The sequence below is a fragment of the Idiotropiscis lumnitzeri genome, chromosome 1 (assembly GCF_059441095.1).
Source record: "Idiotropiscis lumnitzeri isolate Australia: NSW breed Sydney's pygmy pipehorse chromosome 1, RoL_Ilum_1.0, whole genome shotgun sequence".
In the NCBI taxonomy this organism is placed as follows: Eukaryota; Metazoa; Chordata; class Actinopteri; order Syngnathiformes; family Syngnathidae; genus Idiotropiscis; species Idiotropiscis lumnitzeri.
This window is the reverse complement of record NC_142391.1, coordinates 14,945,659-14,961,661: the sequence shown is the minus strand read 5'-3', so window position 1 is coordinate 14,961,661 and position 16,003 is coordinate 14,945,659. Positions and strand designations below refer to the sequence as shown.

The 16,003-nt window shown below is 40.7% G+C and overlaps 1 long non-coding RNA gene across 1 annotated transcript; it reads right to left on the bottom strand.

Annotated features, from left to right (window-relative positions):
* Positions 1-837: 837 nt before the first annotated feature.
* Positions 838-14,763, bottom strand: LOC148343361 (uncharacterized). Its single transcript, XR_015845633.1, has 3 exons — positions 14,693-14,763; positions 3,813-4,001; positions 838-1,167 (listed from the first exon to the last, which is right to left on the bottom strand). It is a non-coding gene; the product is annotated as an uncharacterized LOC148343361 (long non-coding RNA).
* Between the last annotated feature and the right edge of the window lie 1,240 nt (positions 14,764-16,003).

The window sequence follows — 16,003 nt, the reverse complement described above, 5'->3', positions numbered from 1 at the left end:
CACCAACAAGAGACATTATATATGTATGACTGATTTTAAAAGGCCTGGGGAGAAAATTGAAAATGAAAAGATGAATTTTCCATGCGGATGATTTTTCCATCGGGAGGCCGGTTGGGCCAATAAGAGGTGAGCTTTTGTTCCCGTTATCACACATTGTTCATTTGTCTCCCACCCGGAAAGCCGTGTTAAGATAACGCCATCCTATCATCAGATTGTCTTATCAAAGTAAAGAGCGACACAGGAGCTCAGTCAGGGTGAACAATCAAGTCAGTCTGGATGAAAAGGTTAATTGCTGCGCATTCTCAGTTAAAGTTTGGGTCCAAATATTTCATTTAGATTTGCTGCTGACATGTCACTTTGCCGTGTATTAATACATCCGCTTTGTGTGCTGTTGTACTCGAGTCCTGTGTAATTTCGTTCTGGTCATTTCAAGTGCATGAGCGTGCAAGTCTTTACGCAGCGGTTGACACCGAGGTCAGTGGAATTGCCCCACTTGAACTAAAAGACATTTAGTTTGGTTTGGAAAGTGAAAACTCGAACACCGTTAATTTGTTTGCTCTTCCACTAGTCAAGACCGCCGCAAATGCCATCACCTCAAAGAAGCAGTCGGCCGTCCTCACTTTTATTTGTTTGTTTCTTTGGAGGGTGTGAGAAGCTGCGGTGGACGTTGGACTTGTGCAGTGGGGGTGTCGGGAGTCTCCATAAGGAAAATCTGTGCGGCCTGGCAAACAAGTTAGCCAGTGACAGGGAGACGGAGAGGGGGTGGGGGAGGGCAGGGGGGGTAGGCGAGAGGGGGGCGAGGGGGGGGGTCATTTAGCCAGGCATAGCTGCTCTTGTTTGTGGTTGTCCCTGACAGCGTCGCCAACGCCGCTCCAAAGCACCTGTGTTTGCTCACTAGCTTTCCCCAATCTGCTCGAAAAACGCTGCGAGCATGTCACATGGCGGCCAGATAGCCTCGGCACCATGGGAATACAAAAGCCGGGGCTTTTAGAACAGTTAATCATTAATGAAGGCCTCTCTTTTGTTCCCGTTGAGCTCGGTGCTGACAGAGGCTTTGATATTACATATGGCAGACAGGTCGCACGCAGATATGGCCAAGTACATCGACTGTCGGGTCGCTGGAACCGCGGCGATGACAGCGGGCAGGAAGGAGAGGCCAAAAGCCATCTGCGGATGACAGGAAGGACATATCGGCTCATTTCCTTTTACATGACGAGCAATGTTGGATTCCAAACATATTGAGGCGAGAAAGAGAAGCGTTTCTTGTCTTAAAAATCTTTCACCTGATCTGTCCAATAAGAGTTAACAAAACAGTGACAGGGGCAAGTGAAGATTACAGTCATTCATTTTTTGGCCAAATTTTTGTTTTCGTGTGGCGAATGGGAATCTGTTAGCAGGAAAGGACAAGTGGGAATGGATTATATATTATAGAATATTCAAATTAAAAAAATGAACATTATTTCATTACTTTTCATTGGCTGGGCATGTTTTGTGAGGTACTATGACAATTATTGGACTGAACCCTTTGTCAAAATGTAAAAAGAATTATTGAAAAATCAAATAATATGATTGCTAATTTCTTGGCAGATTTCCCGCCAAAAGACATGGCAATTATTTGTGGGCTTTCCTGTAAACGTCAATGCAACTATATTGCACCACAAACAGTATTTAAAAAAAAAAATAAAATCAAACATCTGTATTGCAAACAATGTGTTTGCTATTCACATTTCAAACACAAGCAGGCTCAAAAGAGCAGTTAAAAAAGATGAGAAGGCATTACAATAAATCAAAATATTGCTCAAGATACAGAAAGAAAACAAGTTTAAAAGTTTCCAGCCTTCAATGCGCAACTGGCAAAGATTGGCAGGAGGTAATAAACAGAAATTCCACCAATTAATTAACATCCTCTAATCTCAGTTTGCTCTCATTTTGTGCTGTCAATGAGCCCAAGTCTAATTTCACGCTCATCACAGGGTGCCCTCGAAAAGGTGGCGCTAAAAAAAAAAACTGGGGGGCATTTTTTTACTATTCAGAAAAAAAGAGGCCAAATTTATCTTCAGGGGAGATTAGGAGGAGATTTACACAGCCACAGTTTTATGAAGCTGCACTAAAAAGGTCAGAGACGCTCTTATCATCCTTCTCCCCTCAAAAATTCCTATGCGTCCAATTTGTGGAAAGTTTGCCTCGACTAATCCACAAATCCCCCTCAGCGCTAACAATACTGTATGAAAATCCGACAGAATAGTGGGAGCGCAAAGATTTAGTGGTGGAAACGTGGCAACTCAAAGCAGGATGCTTGCAGCGCCTCAAGTCAATCATTAACGCTCAGTGATACCTGCGACTCGCACGGGACAAAGACAAATGGAAGGTTTGTTTGGGAGAATTCACTCAGTTATCTGACTTTGATGCTCTGGGAAACATGCTTGGCTCCTCGCATCTTTGGAGCTTTTCATGTCTCACAACATTTTCATTGACTGTCAGAATCAAGTTGATGTTTGTTTTAAAGTCCATCTGACTTGAATAATTCTGTAATGAGTGTTTCGAGCTGTGGAGAGCAGCTCTCCTCCAAGGTTGAACAACAAAGGAGAAAAATATTGGGAAGCATCGTTTGTCTCCTTCCTAAATGAATGAATTCAGTTTTGCCAAAATTTTGGATGTATTTTGCTGGAATTCTGCCGGTAGAGTCCACAAACCAATTTATTTTATTTTATTTTTTTTAACTCTTTCAAAAGCACTGGGCTGTAATTAAAATGAATGTGCCAAAGCTGCATTTGAAATTTTGCATGCAAAGTTTAGGACCATTTTTTGATTGAAAATAGGGAACTATTATTTATTTTATTTTTTTTACTTTATGGGAATGATAAAACATCTCTAAATGTTCTGAACTCCTTTTCCATGCCAGTGTCTTATTGGGCAGTCTAGTGCTGTCCCAGCGTGGATATCTGCGTGTATGGAGGTCCTACTTTTCAAACATTACATCATGTTGTTTGTCTTTAAACTACAAACTAATTAAGACTGAATCAATACCTTTGCTGGTTGAAGAAGTACGATGCACTCCATTTTGTCTTATTTATGAGAAGCAATTCATCATCAATTAAACATGCACAACCAATCAGAATCTTAATTAATTGTTAATTAACATGTGTTAGAATGTAAAACCCGAAGGCCAAAAGTCCTAATTTGGATCAGTCAATTTTCTGTTGCATACACCTGAACATTCTCATGATTTCATTATTTCTAAGCATGCATTGTCAAAAGACAAATAAATATTTGCGTTCAATTTATAGCTTCATCCCGATTCCCATCCAAAAAGAATTTGCCTCACCCCTCGGCAAAGTTTTGTGAAAGTTAATTTGGGGATTCAAAACTTCAAATGCAATTCCAGCATTCATCTGGAGGCCATTTTAAAATCGTTCTCTTCATTTTGAGAATATCTCATATCCTCATGCTCAAGCCTCCCACAACCATAAATCTTGTCTCCGCTTACAAGCAGCTCGACTCCACTGCCGAGTATTTATTTGCTGACCCTGGTCACCGACGATAAGGGTCACTAGTGTGACCAAACTGTAACTCTTGGTAACAAGCGTCCGATGTTTCCAACAACACACGCTCAGTGTGCGGCTCACATTGACAACAAAATAGAGAACAAAACCTAGGTGATAATAAATTCTGCCGCGGGCTATGAGGAAATAAATTAGGGCTGAGGCGAGTCAAAGGATGGGCTTAACAAGTGTATGCTTCAAACAACAGTTCCTGTTTCAGGAGGGAAGGTACATGTGTGATGGATGGCTCTGCAAACATAGTTGACATACCTGGCCAATGCCATGGGCCGGTCACAACCCACGAGTGAGAGGGACATTGTGTGAGCCTCGGAGTGCGTTTGTGGTTGAGTGTGCGCAGTGCACGCCTCGGCGAGGAAGCTCTTCCCGCAGCTTCCCTGCGTACACGCGAGGCTCCCTCTCCCTCCTCGGCCCGTGGGGATCACTTCAGTCAGCAGAGCCCTGTTTGACAGAGACACAGGCTCCGGATAAATTCCACCCTCCTATTTATGGGACGTGCACTTCTACTTGGACGCCTTCGATCCGTCCACAGGGAGTCCGCATCTCAAAACACTCAAATAGTCTGGGTGCAAAGATAAGCACTGGGGTGGAATTATACTCCCAAATCCTTAAAGAGTGTTGTTCCATCTCATTTTGAGTGCATGGATTTTTTTTTTCCTCATGAAATTAGCTCATGAATTTCTATCATATATTGTTTTCTATCTTTTATACATGAGGTTTATATCTAAAGCATAAATGGAAATATATGAAGATTAAATGTGTATCCGGGATAGGAAACGGACGGGTCCGTGCAGCCTGCTGGATGAGTGGTAAACCTTTATTGGGAACACCCAGGAATGTTTAGTTAACTGGCCCGTCACATTCAAGCATGTGTGTCAAAGGTGTTTACAGGGTGTTGACATTCACACATTGGCACTGAGGCACAAGCAGCCATGTCTGACTGAGTTGGAAGAATGGAAAATACAAATTACTGCTCTGCTCTCAATATTTGCACTCCAAGTGGTTCGGTTCAAAAATTGGTGTTTTTATGGGTTGCTGTTGACCAATTTATTATTTGTTATTGAAGCCGCATTTTGCAACAGTATAACACATCTCATGCTTCCATTCATATTATGTATTGTATTATATTTTATATTATACGTAGGGTTTTTTTTTTTTTTTTGATAAAACGCTTTTTCATACGGATTTTGGGGTTTGCATTCCCACTTTCAAATGTAATTTCAGTTTCAATATAGTATTTTATTAGTTGTTGATTTTGCTTGTAATTTACTCAACATTTTAAATGCAAAATTCTGGAGCCTAAATTATCCGAGTGATTTTCATTCCAGGTTTGAATGAACAGTATAATCAAAATAATTGTTTGTCAAATTCAATTGTCTGTTTTTCATAAATAAAGCATTGCAAAATGGTGTGATGTTTTTTTGTGGGTGTCAGGAAATAAAATGTGGTGTTATTACACAACAATGCTTTATTAAATGTTTATTGTGTTGGGAAATAAACATTTTTTGCTACACAAAAATGTTGAATTATTAAATGATTATTATGTCAACAAATAAAATGTTATTAAGTTTTTATTGTATTAGGAAGTAAACTGTTATTTTACAACACAGAGTTATTGTTATTAAATGATTATTATCTCTGTAAATACAATGTTGTTAATACATGTTTATTCCGTTTGGAAATAAACCATTATTTTGCTACCCAGAGATGTTGTTATTGCATGATTATTATGTCTGTAAATAAAATGTTATTATTATGTTTATTGTTGATATGTTATTACTTATTAATTAACAAAATTATGTTAAACAAGTATTATAATATTACATTTCTATTTATTTAACATACTCCATTAATTCTTCATTTTGAATTATCCACATTTTTGCATGTCCGGTTAATCTTTCCAATTGTGTCTTTAAACATTTAAATTTCATAATATCCACTAACATTATCTACAGGTATTCATATATTGTTTATTAGACAATTTAGCAGTAAAACACAATAATGGGAATATCCATAAAAAAATAACAGAAATCATAACGTAAATGCAATTAATGTAAATAAATACAGGGGTGTGTCACTATACAAATGTGTAAAATGCGTGATCATCATGATCAAGCAAAGCATATTTTATTTCTAATAGGATTCAAAATTTAAAAAAAAAAAAAAAAAGGCGTAATGGTCCCTGTTCATTCATCTGTAATAATCAAAAATTCTACCAGGGTATGTAAACCTATGAGAGCAACATAAATTTAAATATTTCAGATTAGTATCTTTAAACATGGATAAAGCATTTAACAGCACATGTGAAATTGAAATTAATGATAGATTTGATTTGAGGTAATATGAGAAGTCCCCTTTTCCATTTTGAAAAATGCTTCGGCTTGCCACAGAGGAAGTCAGCGTTCGTCTGTGCGTCCGTCTGACCACCCACAGAGAGAATGAAGCCAACAGCTCGGCCGCCCATTGACCTACAGGTGACAGAGCTCATGTTAGGGTGTTTGTCCACGCAATGGCTTTAGGTCACATGACATCACGTCGACGTTTGGCCACAGATGCACGCTCGTGGAGTGTGCAGGTATCACCGGGGCTGCATTGTTTGGGGTAATTGGAGGAGTGTTGTAAGTTTCCTACGTGACTCACTCACGACTCTTTTCTCTTGGCCGTGGAACTGGAAGATTGCAGGTCTTGGTGAACTTACAAAGCAAGTCCTCTCAACTCATAAATTACACGGCCTTGGACAACCTTAAGCGGTGTTGAAATGCCCCGAACAGAGCTTTATTTCAACGTTGGCGGAGCGTGACACTGAGAGCACCACCCCACGACAAGCCTGGCTCTCACATGCACAAAAAAAAAAAAAAAAAAGAAGACAGCTTGCTATTTAGCCTGTCATAACTGAGCTCTGACATGCTGGTGGTTGCACCAAACGGGGATGTGAACACGAGCGTCCGACGTGTACTCATGAAACGAGGCTTTACGATAGGCCTTTCAAACTGCAAATGTGACTTCTTTTTTTTTTAATTATTATTTGCAATCCTATGAAGAGTTTTGTTATTTTGGCACAGTCTTGGAAGTTGGCACAGCTACTTGCTCATTAAAATGTCATCTGATGGATTAGTTTTTCAGTAAAACATGAACTGACAAAAATTGACATAGAAAATGTGTGGTAACGAATAAAAAGAAAAACGCTTATTTGCTTAAACAATTAGTATTTTTACAAGTGTAAAAAAAATAATAATAATCAAATTGCACCTAAATTTAAGTTCATTGTTTTACTGGTCAGTTTTTTCATCTTTTCAATTTGTTGCGCATGTATTTTTAATATGTTTTTATAAGTGGGAGCTAATTCTTTTTGGAAAATGTCCATACTACTTAAAATGTGTTGATCTACTTTGTTTTTCTAGTTACAGTACATTTTTTTATTTGTTTATTAGGTCAGGTTGTAAAAATAATGAGCTGCTTTTAACTGAAATAAATTCAAAGTGAAGTTTTTCAAAATGTTGAAAGTGTCCTGGCAATGACTTTTCTGTGTTTTTTTCTTTTTCACAACATCATATTGTGTAAAAATCATTCCCAGTCTGACCACCCAGGGGGTCCTTGACACCACAACCTTTACACAGGGGGATGGGCCCGTGCGTGTATGTGTGTGTTTGTATTTAGGCAAGTGTCTGCTCACATGCATGAATATGCTCCTTCATCTTATGCGTATTGATCCTCCACTGACAGCCCTCCTCGCTCTCTTTTGCTTGTTTATTTGTTTGCCGCTTGCTTGGTTTTAAAGACTAATTTATTAGTGTTATTTTATTGCTAACCGACGTCCACCACTGTGCAGGAAGGCAGACATTTCACGTACGGAGAGAGGATTGGATACACAAGCGGGAGGGATGTGGTTAATGTATACGCAAACACAAACCAACAGGACAAAACAAAAGAGCACAATATGGATCCTTCCAACATGCAGTGGCACTAGCCTCGCTCTGTTTGCCAACTCTTCTCTTAGGTCATATAATGAGCGTGTCGCTTAAGAGCCCTTGGAGCCTTTCTGCCTTTGGTTGTAAAAATGACATCGTTGTCGGGACACTTTTCTTTTTTTAAGGTACGCCTTCCTTGTTCTCCAAAGATGCTCCGTCTTGAGTTTCGGGTGTACGCCAAGACCTCCTCTCCAGAATCGTTATCGCGACTCAGTGCTTGACTTGTGCTACCTCCTCTAAGAAGAGAAGAGGGGTCAGCCGTGATCCCCTCTTCTTCCCGCTGCCTTTCACGGCAAAGCGAGAGCCCCTAAAGGAGAACGCGCAAAGGTGAAGCGAGATACGATAACCCGTACCAATTAGACGATGCTGACAGACGAATGACCATACAGTAGGCCGTTTAGTTGGAATTAAAAGTATCGTGCAGCTGGTTTCTTATCTGGCCGAGTAAGAAGAAGGCAGGCAACAAAGGGAGGCCTAAGACTAAGAGGCTTGATGCATGGGAAAGCCATGGGCCGGCCATTGTGGCTGCCCTTCTGCTAAGCAAATAGTCCAAACTGTTCATTCCCCATCTCCCATTCTCTCGCCGGTACATTGTTTGTGTCCTTGCATTTCATTCTGACTGGGGAAGATTGCCTCTCAGGGCCAGTGAGCAAACAGTCCAGAAAAGAGCCAGCTATCTCCTGCCGTTCCCAGGAGAACTAGCATTTTTATTTCAGCTCCAAGCTGTCAAAGGATTGGAGAGTTTATGTCAGGATCCTGAATTAATTGCTTTAAGCCTCGAGGCTGACGCCGGCGTTTTTATCACCAAATGTTCGGTAAAATGTTTCCTAGCAAATTATGCAGCCCCCCCCCCCCCCCCCCCGCCCTCTGTCTTACCGCCATCCCCTCCCTTGCAGCCGCTGCCCGCACCCCTCCACCGTTGCCTTTCGTAGTCGCCAACCATGTGGGATCGGATACATACAGGATAACTTTGTGCAACACAAATGGTGTGTTTAGTGGTTGTGATGGTGCAATTCTGTGACTAGTGATGGGCCGTAGCGCGGCTGTCAAGATTTGGTGGAATGAATGCAAACAACAAACTTTTGTGTATGCGCGTGTGTTTGTGTGTGTGTCTTTTCAATGCCTCGCCACAACGCTAGGTGCACGAGCCAAGCTTGGCAAGGGAGTGAGTCATCTTACAGATGCCTCAATAAACCATAGCTGTTCAGACATTTGGTGGAGCAGGTTTTTAAGGCTCCAAACTGTCCTCGGAACTGCCAAACTGTCTTTAGAACCGTCTGTCGTGCTCAACTGCTGACTTCATAACGTATACATAGTATACAATACATGGAAGCGTGTACAAGTAACTTACCTGATTTTGTTTTAACACAAAACATGGCATCGCAACTCATTACATTTCGGGCCATTCTGACGCATTCATACAAATGTTAAACACACAACTGATCCTCTGCTGATATAAAACATCATGATGTTGGCATGGCTACATGTGTTGTCATTCTCTGTTGGCTCTTATGTGAAGAGGCCAAAACTAACAAAGAAGGAAGTGCCCGGTAGTTCCAGCCCTCAGCGCCACACGTCAATAACTGAACCTGCAGCGGCCATCTGGAAATTACGTTTCCCTCCCCAAAAGCATCTGACAGCATCGGGGACCAATATCGTATATTTGCGTGGTAAAAGCATGACGACGATTTGAGCGCACCGCTGCGGCCTTTTGACACCGGCGCCGATATGAGGTTGCTCCTGAAACGTCTCGTTTTGCATGTGAAGCGAACGTTCGTGCGATATTTGCATGCATCCATAAACACAACTGTTTGTAATGTCTTGACCTCAGTCGTCGACAGGTCGGAGCAAGCCTGAACGCAACGTTCTTAACTGCAACCACAAATACATCATCTCCACGACGTTACACCTTTCATTATCTTTCTGTCGGCCACTTACAGATAAGAGTATCCATTCTCTCGCCAATAAATCTGGCAGTTGACTCCTTAATCTGAGGGGATATTAAGTGACAAACGCAGCGATGCTTCTGTCAGCGTCAAGCAGGCGAGGGTTAATAGTGTGTATCAGGGGACTACTCTGCAGTGGGGAGAACGTGGAGGCCTCATCCTTCCTCATAATCTGCTCAACAGCCCCGTAGACACCTCCCAGCTTTCGTCAATCCTTCAACGGAGCATCGCTCGTTTCCATTATAAATAACGCAACCATTTATACGGGATTAAATTGGGGATTAATTTGATTCAAGTTTGGGTATGGGAATTCATTAGTGAGCTGACAGTGGCGCATATACATGCCGGGAATTTAATTTACGTCCCCCGAGGAAAGCACTATGAGACGGAGAGAGGTCTTAAAGAAAAGGAGGGGGCCTTGGGGGGGGGGGGGGGGTAATGCTCCCCGCTCTGGATTTACCCACTTGTAAAGTGGCACTTTATTGCTGTTGATTCGTTGTTATTAAATTGACATAGACGAGGTGGGAGTGTTTTGGAGACAGGACTATATGTTCACACTTGGCCTTGGCAGTGCGCAGATTAGTATATATTCCGACAACAACATAATGCAAGGAACCGCCCTCACTTGTAAGGTATTAAAATGAGCACATGACTTGAATGTCATTGATTCTCATGAATGTTGAAATGACATATCACCTCCACTCCTGACAAGCTGTGTGCTATAAAGTAAAGGCATTAAATTCAAGTCGGGCCCAGATTACAGAATTCCCTCCCCTGCACAACATAAATCTGCTATTCACTAAATTGGACAAGTCCCATTGTCGTATAGCCTATCACGGTGCACGTCTGCATAGGAGAACATATGCAGGACAAAATATTCCGTAGTTTGTTATTCCGACGACGGCACAGGGGGCACACGGGCTTGTTTGCCTTTGCTGGAAGAGGAGATTGGATTGGGGGTTTAAATGAATCGCTGGCGCACTACGTTTATAGGTTTCATTAACTTTTAATGAGTTGGGTGTCCTTCGTCGTGATTGGCTGGCAAAGCTCTGCCTTTACTTCCTGGAACTGGAGCTGAGGGGGATGTGGAGAGATTTTGCAACGGGTTTAGGGCCATGTTATGGCAATGTGGTGCCGATTGGGCCGTACTGTGAGGAGAGGGGATATGACACGGTAATATTTCCAAAAACCCCAGATATCCATTAGTATGGCTCGAGGAGAATTAAAAAATAAATAAATAAATAAAAAACCTTGGCAGGCCAGGCAGGTGTCCTTTTAGCATAGCTCACTGACAGAATTTTACGATAGCCCTGACCAGAGGTTTGATCTGAAAGGCAGCTAAGAGGCCTACTGGGAAACTGCCCGAAAAAAAAAATGAAAAAAAACAAAACAAGAAAGTGTGTTCACCTTCTCCTAACTGTGCCTCATATTCAACCATCCATTCACTTTCCAGACACATCCTTGTGCCTGGTTAATCTAATGAGTCATTCTACGTTTTTGAAAAGGGACAGATACGATTTGCATGTTGCAATATTTCACAAGGATAAACACTGACCATCCATCCACTTCCAGGCACATAAAAGCAGCAGGGCAGAGTAAGGCGCCCCATCCTGGCCTCAATAGACCGCCTGTGGGTCACTGTGTGTCCCACCAGCTGCTGCCTCCCTCAGTACTCAATGGCCATTGTTGATGGACCTCTCTCTCTCTCTCTCTCTCTCTCTCTCTCTCTCTCTCTCTCTCTCTGTCTCTCTCTCTCTCTCTCTTTCTCTCTCTCTCTCTCTCTGTCTCTCTCTCTCTCTCTCTCTTTCTCTCTCTCTCTCTCTCTCTCTCTGTCTGCGTCGCTGTCTCTCTTTCCCGCTCTCTTTCTCGCACATCCCGTCACCCCGACATGAAGGAGTCCCGCACTGGAATGTCACAGAGTCATGTCAGAAGACATGCGGACACATCACAGTCAGCAGCCGCATTCTCACCCTGTCTCTCTCGCTCGCTCTCTCTCTCTTTCATTCTGTCTGGCTTTCACACACGCGCACACACCCCCCCACACACACACGTACACACACACATCTCTACCCAAACACACACTCAAGATGACCCTCATACGTCTGGATTTTAAAAATAAATGCCACGCCTGTCGATTTTGTTGAATTTGAAAGTGCACGCAATCAGGCTTTACCTTTCGGGATGAGAGGAATTCAACTTTTAAGATGGACAAATATGCTTCTTGTTGTAAGTCATGTTTTAAAATGAAATAAAGGCAAATACAAGAGGGGTAATTACATTTTTGGGCGCAACAAAATTTGATATACAGCATAAATTAATTTATTGTATTAGTTCAACAAAATGTACCATTACATGTTACATCACTGTTTTATTTGTTTGAAATCTGCCACGGGTATAGTTAAAATTTGTATATAGTTGTATTTTACATTGAATTTCCTCAATAACTGAAGAACGTTTACAATTGAGGCCCGTTTTTTTTTACGTTGAGAAACGTTTTTAATTACCCTGAGAAATGTTTTACTGTGTTACACATTATACTGGTTGGGCCTGAAATAATTCCTAAATGTTTGTAGAAATTTATTTAACATACGTTTGTGCTGCATCACGTCATGTTCATTTAAATTGACAAGTTATCTTGAGACTTATTTGTATTTTTTTTTTTAAATATACACAGCATAATTGTAAAGGTGTAAAATGTGAAATAGGCCTACTTTTTTTCTTCATCATTATTAAATCCTCACATATATATTTAGACCTAATACGAAAATTGCAAATGTTATGTTATATTTATGTTTTCCTTCGGAATATTTGTTCATAGCATCTAACCAGGGGCCCACATGGGATTTTGGAAGTTTAGGGTTGTGGACCCAGTTTATAAAAAAAACTATAAAAAAAATATATATATATAAAATCTACATGTTCTTTATTGTTAATATCAGATGATAATAATATTGGTTTTGACGTCACGTGTATTGACTTATTGTTGCCTTTACACCATGACTAAGTATTGTGTTTAAAGTCAACTCTATTTATAAAATCTGTACAAATGGACAGACTAAAAAGTTGAAGCAAACACTTGTTCAACGGAAATACTTCTCAGCACCAAACTTGATTTAATTCTTGAGTCACAAGTCAATGGCCATACAACCTACTAGAGATACATGCGTTCTTATGTGGGTGAAAGTGGGAGGGACGTAGACTAGTCAACGTTAAGGTGAAGGGGACATGCCCTCCCCCGAACCTCTGTTATCCATGCCATCTGTGGCCATGCCTATGACAATAATAACCACCCCCCTCTCACACCTCCTACAAGTCATACACCTTTCCTATACCATAAAAGAGTGTTATTAACGAAGTAATTCATTCCCGGTTGAGTGCAGGGTTCATGCATTTCCAATTGGATGCACATACAGCATTGGGCAGACTGGGTGGACAGAGACAGGCCGCCTGCTGGGTGGTTTAGAGTTTTGACTTTGTGGCATCTTTAATATAGTGAGGGACAACAGTTTGCCTTGCTAAGATTTGGGATTAGGAGTATTTCTTATGAAAGAGGAGTTAAATTGGCCTAGTTGGTCCCTCCCCTCCAAATGCCTGAGACAGAATTACAGCTTGTTGGACCGGTGTCCCACTGTTGCCATGGAGACATATCTACTTGGGTGTTCCAAGCTGCGGTGCTTTGAGACTTTAAGGTGCGGCAGACGCGCTGTTATATGAAACACATTTTTTTTCTGCCTGAAATCACAGTCAGTTTGCATGCATGCATTAAAATGGACATGGACGCACATCCCAGTTATAGGGATGGCTATCATCCGATATCACACTGCAACTGTATCATTTCCATTTTAAGATTATAATTTGTTCAAAAGGGATGCACTGTTATTTTCTAGTGTTGCACCACTCAGTTAACACCCATGGGTGGATGTGTAAAAGGCTTACCCTGTACTGAGTCATTCATAGAAGTCGCTCTGACACTGAAATGCATTGCTGCAGGGAGAATGTCTCACTTCAGAGGTGTGCAGCGTGTAGTGACCTAAGATGCTGATAGCACAAGCCATCATGTTAGTCTGTGAAGACAAACTGGAGGGTATTCGTACGTTTTTTCCCCCCTCCTATCAATAAAAGAACAACACAACTTTCCGGATGGTATGTGTGGGAGGTCTTATATATAAAGCTTTAATCAAGAAATATGCAAATGCATGGGAATTGCAGCTAAATCAGGTTAGCAGAGTAAAGGGATCAACAGGCTGGGCCAGGCTTTATTTAGTTGCTATAACAACCCGTTTCTGGGATGGTGCCTGAATAGTGTGTATGTGTTTATATTTATATATATATATATATATATATATATATATATATATACACACGCCTACGGCCTTTTTCTTTTGTGCTTCAGATTAGGTGGATTACCTTTGAACCATCAAATCATGAAATTATTTCCAAAAGGCCATTCTCTTCTTCTTCTGCTTCTTCTTCAGCTGCTGCTTATTATTATTATTATTATTATTATTATTATTATTATTATTATTATTTATTTTTATTTTTATTATATAATGGTTTCATATTTTCTCAAGTTAAAATACAGCACGTGTATTTGCATAAAAAACATTTTAGACCATGTATTAATATATTAAAGTATATCCACGCAATATTGAAAACTCATAACAACAATGTCATAAAAACTAAGAATTCCTTCATAGTCATCGAAATAAAAAGTAATTTACAAAATGAATTCTTAATGTTTAAAAATTGTTTCCCCTGCATTCTTAAAGCCTCAAATATTTCACAAAACCTCACACGGCACAATATATACAAATCGAATTTAAAAAAAAATCTCACAATACTTAATTTTAATTTTAGAACCTCTAATGATAAATCACCGGAAATATTAAAACCAAAGCGCATCATCCACGCCGCCCCCTTAGAATATATTTTACAGATCAGATTCCTCGTTATAGTTACTGTTTTTTATTGTATGTCCATTGAGATGCAATCTTTCTCCATCTCGTAAGTACAACAAGAAGCAAATCCTGTCAGCTTTGCGCCACTCTGTTCTAAAATCCAACACGTCTCCTTTGCAGAGAATTCAAGTTATCACCCTCCGCTTCCAGCAGCATGCACCCAAGTGCGCCAAACACTCCTCACGTTCCTCAAGTAGACAACATATTGCATATATCTTCTTTTAACATGCAGCTTTAGACATTTAAAAAGGGGTCCCTACCTGTGCAAAAACGGCCGGAGGTTGCAGTTAAGCCACACATGCAGGAGCCCATTGTAGAAGCTTTGCCTTGTGCCTTCTGCAAAGGGCTCCAGACATCGCGGCATTTATTTGAGCTCAAACTCAGTCACTGTTGACTTTAGCACAAAGCAAAGATTTCACTGCCCCGCTAGTTAAAAATGATTATTTTACAGAGATATCGATCAGTGTGTTATAAAAAAAAAAATCAGCTTAGCGTGATATGTCTAAAATGAATAGTGCCAAATTTAATGTCTGTGTAAATTTACAGAGCTGCGGCGTCCTATTCGGAGTTTACCTTGAGTGCAATTTGGTTAGTGTATGTGTGTGGATGCGTGTGTGTACTCTTCCTATACATGGGCATTGCCTCCACTCCATTGTTTACTGCCTTTGTTTATTCGCAGATCACTCTGTTTAAAGTGCGGTGCGTAAAGTGGGGTCTGGAGAATAAAAGCACACTTTTAGGCCCTGCGTGCAGGTGCTGAGGGGCTATCATTTTTGTATTGGGCTTGTGCGTGGGGGGGGGTGTTCTGAGGAGACTGAAATCTCTCCGTTTGGAGCTCAAACGTCTCCTCCAATCTTTCGATTTTGGATTTCAGCTCCGAGGAGGAGATATGGATGCAGGTTAATTCATGTGGATGACAACTAATCTATTTTATCTAACAAGAAGGGAGGAGTCCCACAACTTCGAGAGAGAGGAGACAATGGAGGCCCAGATTGGACGCAAAGAAGTTAGAGCATCACATTCAAACGGCTCTGTCCCACAATCAGGCCCCTTTTTACAGATGCTATTCTCCGGCACCGCAGGAGGTTGTTTTATGTGACAAAGGACACTTAATCTCGCCTGCTGATCTCAATTTTACTGCCGAGCACGAGCACGGTTGAATCAAATGTCTCACTGCACTCACTGGCAAGCATGTTGCGTGCAAATAGGCTTGCAGCTGATGAGGCACCAAAAAGGAACTTGTTGAGGACAGCTTCCCTATGAAAGTGATTAGTGTTCAATATATGTATATATATATATATATATATATATATATATATATATATATATATATATTATATATACAGTTTTTGCAGCATATACATATATATATATATATATATATATATATATATGTATACATATATATATGTATATGCTGCAAAAACTGTGCCTTCGCAAAAATGTATTTGATGCTCCGTTTTAATTGAGTCAGATATGTGCTTTGTGCAGAAGCTATTTAGAATAGCGCATGAACAAACCGCCATCACTATAACGAAGCTTCGCCGTAATTATACGTATTTCTATTATTT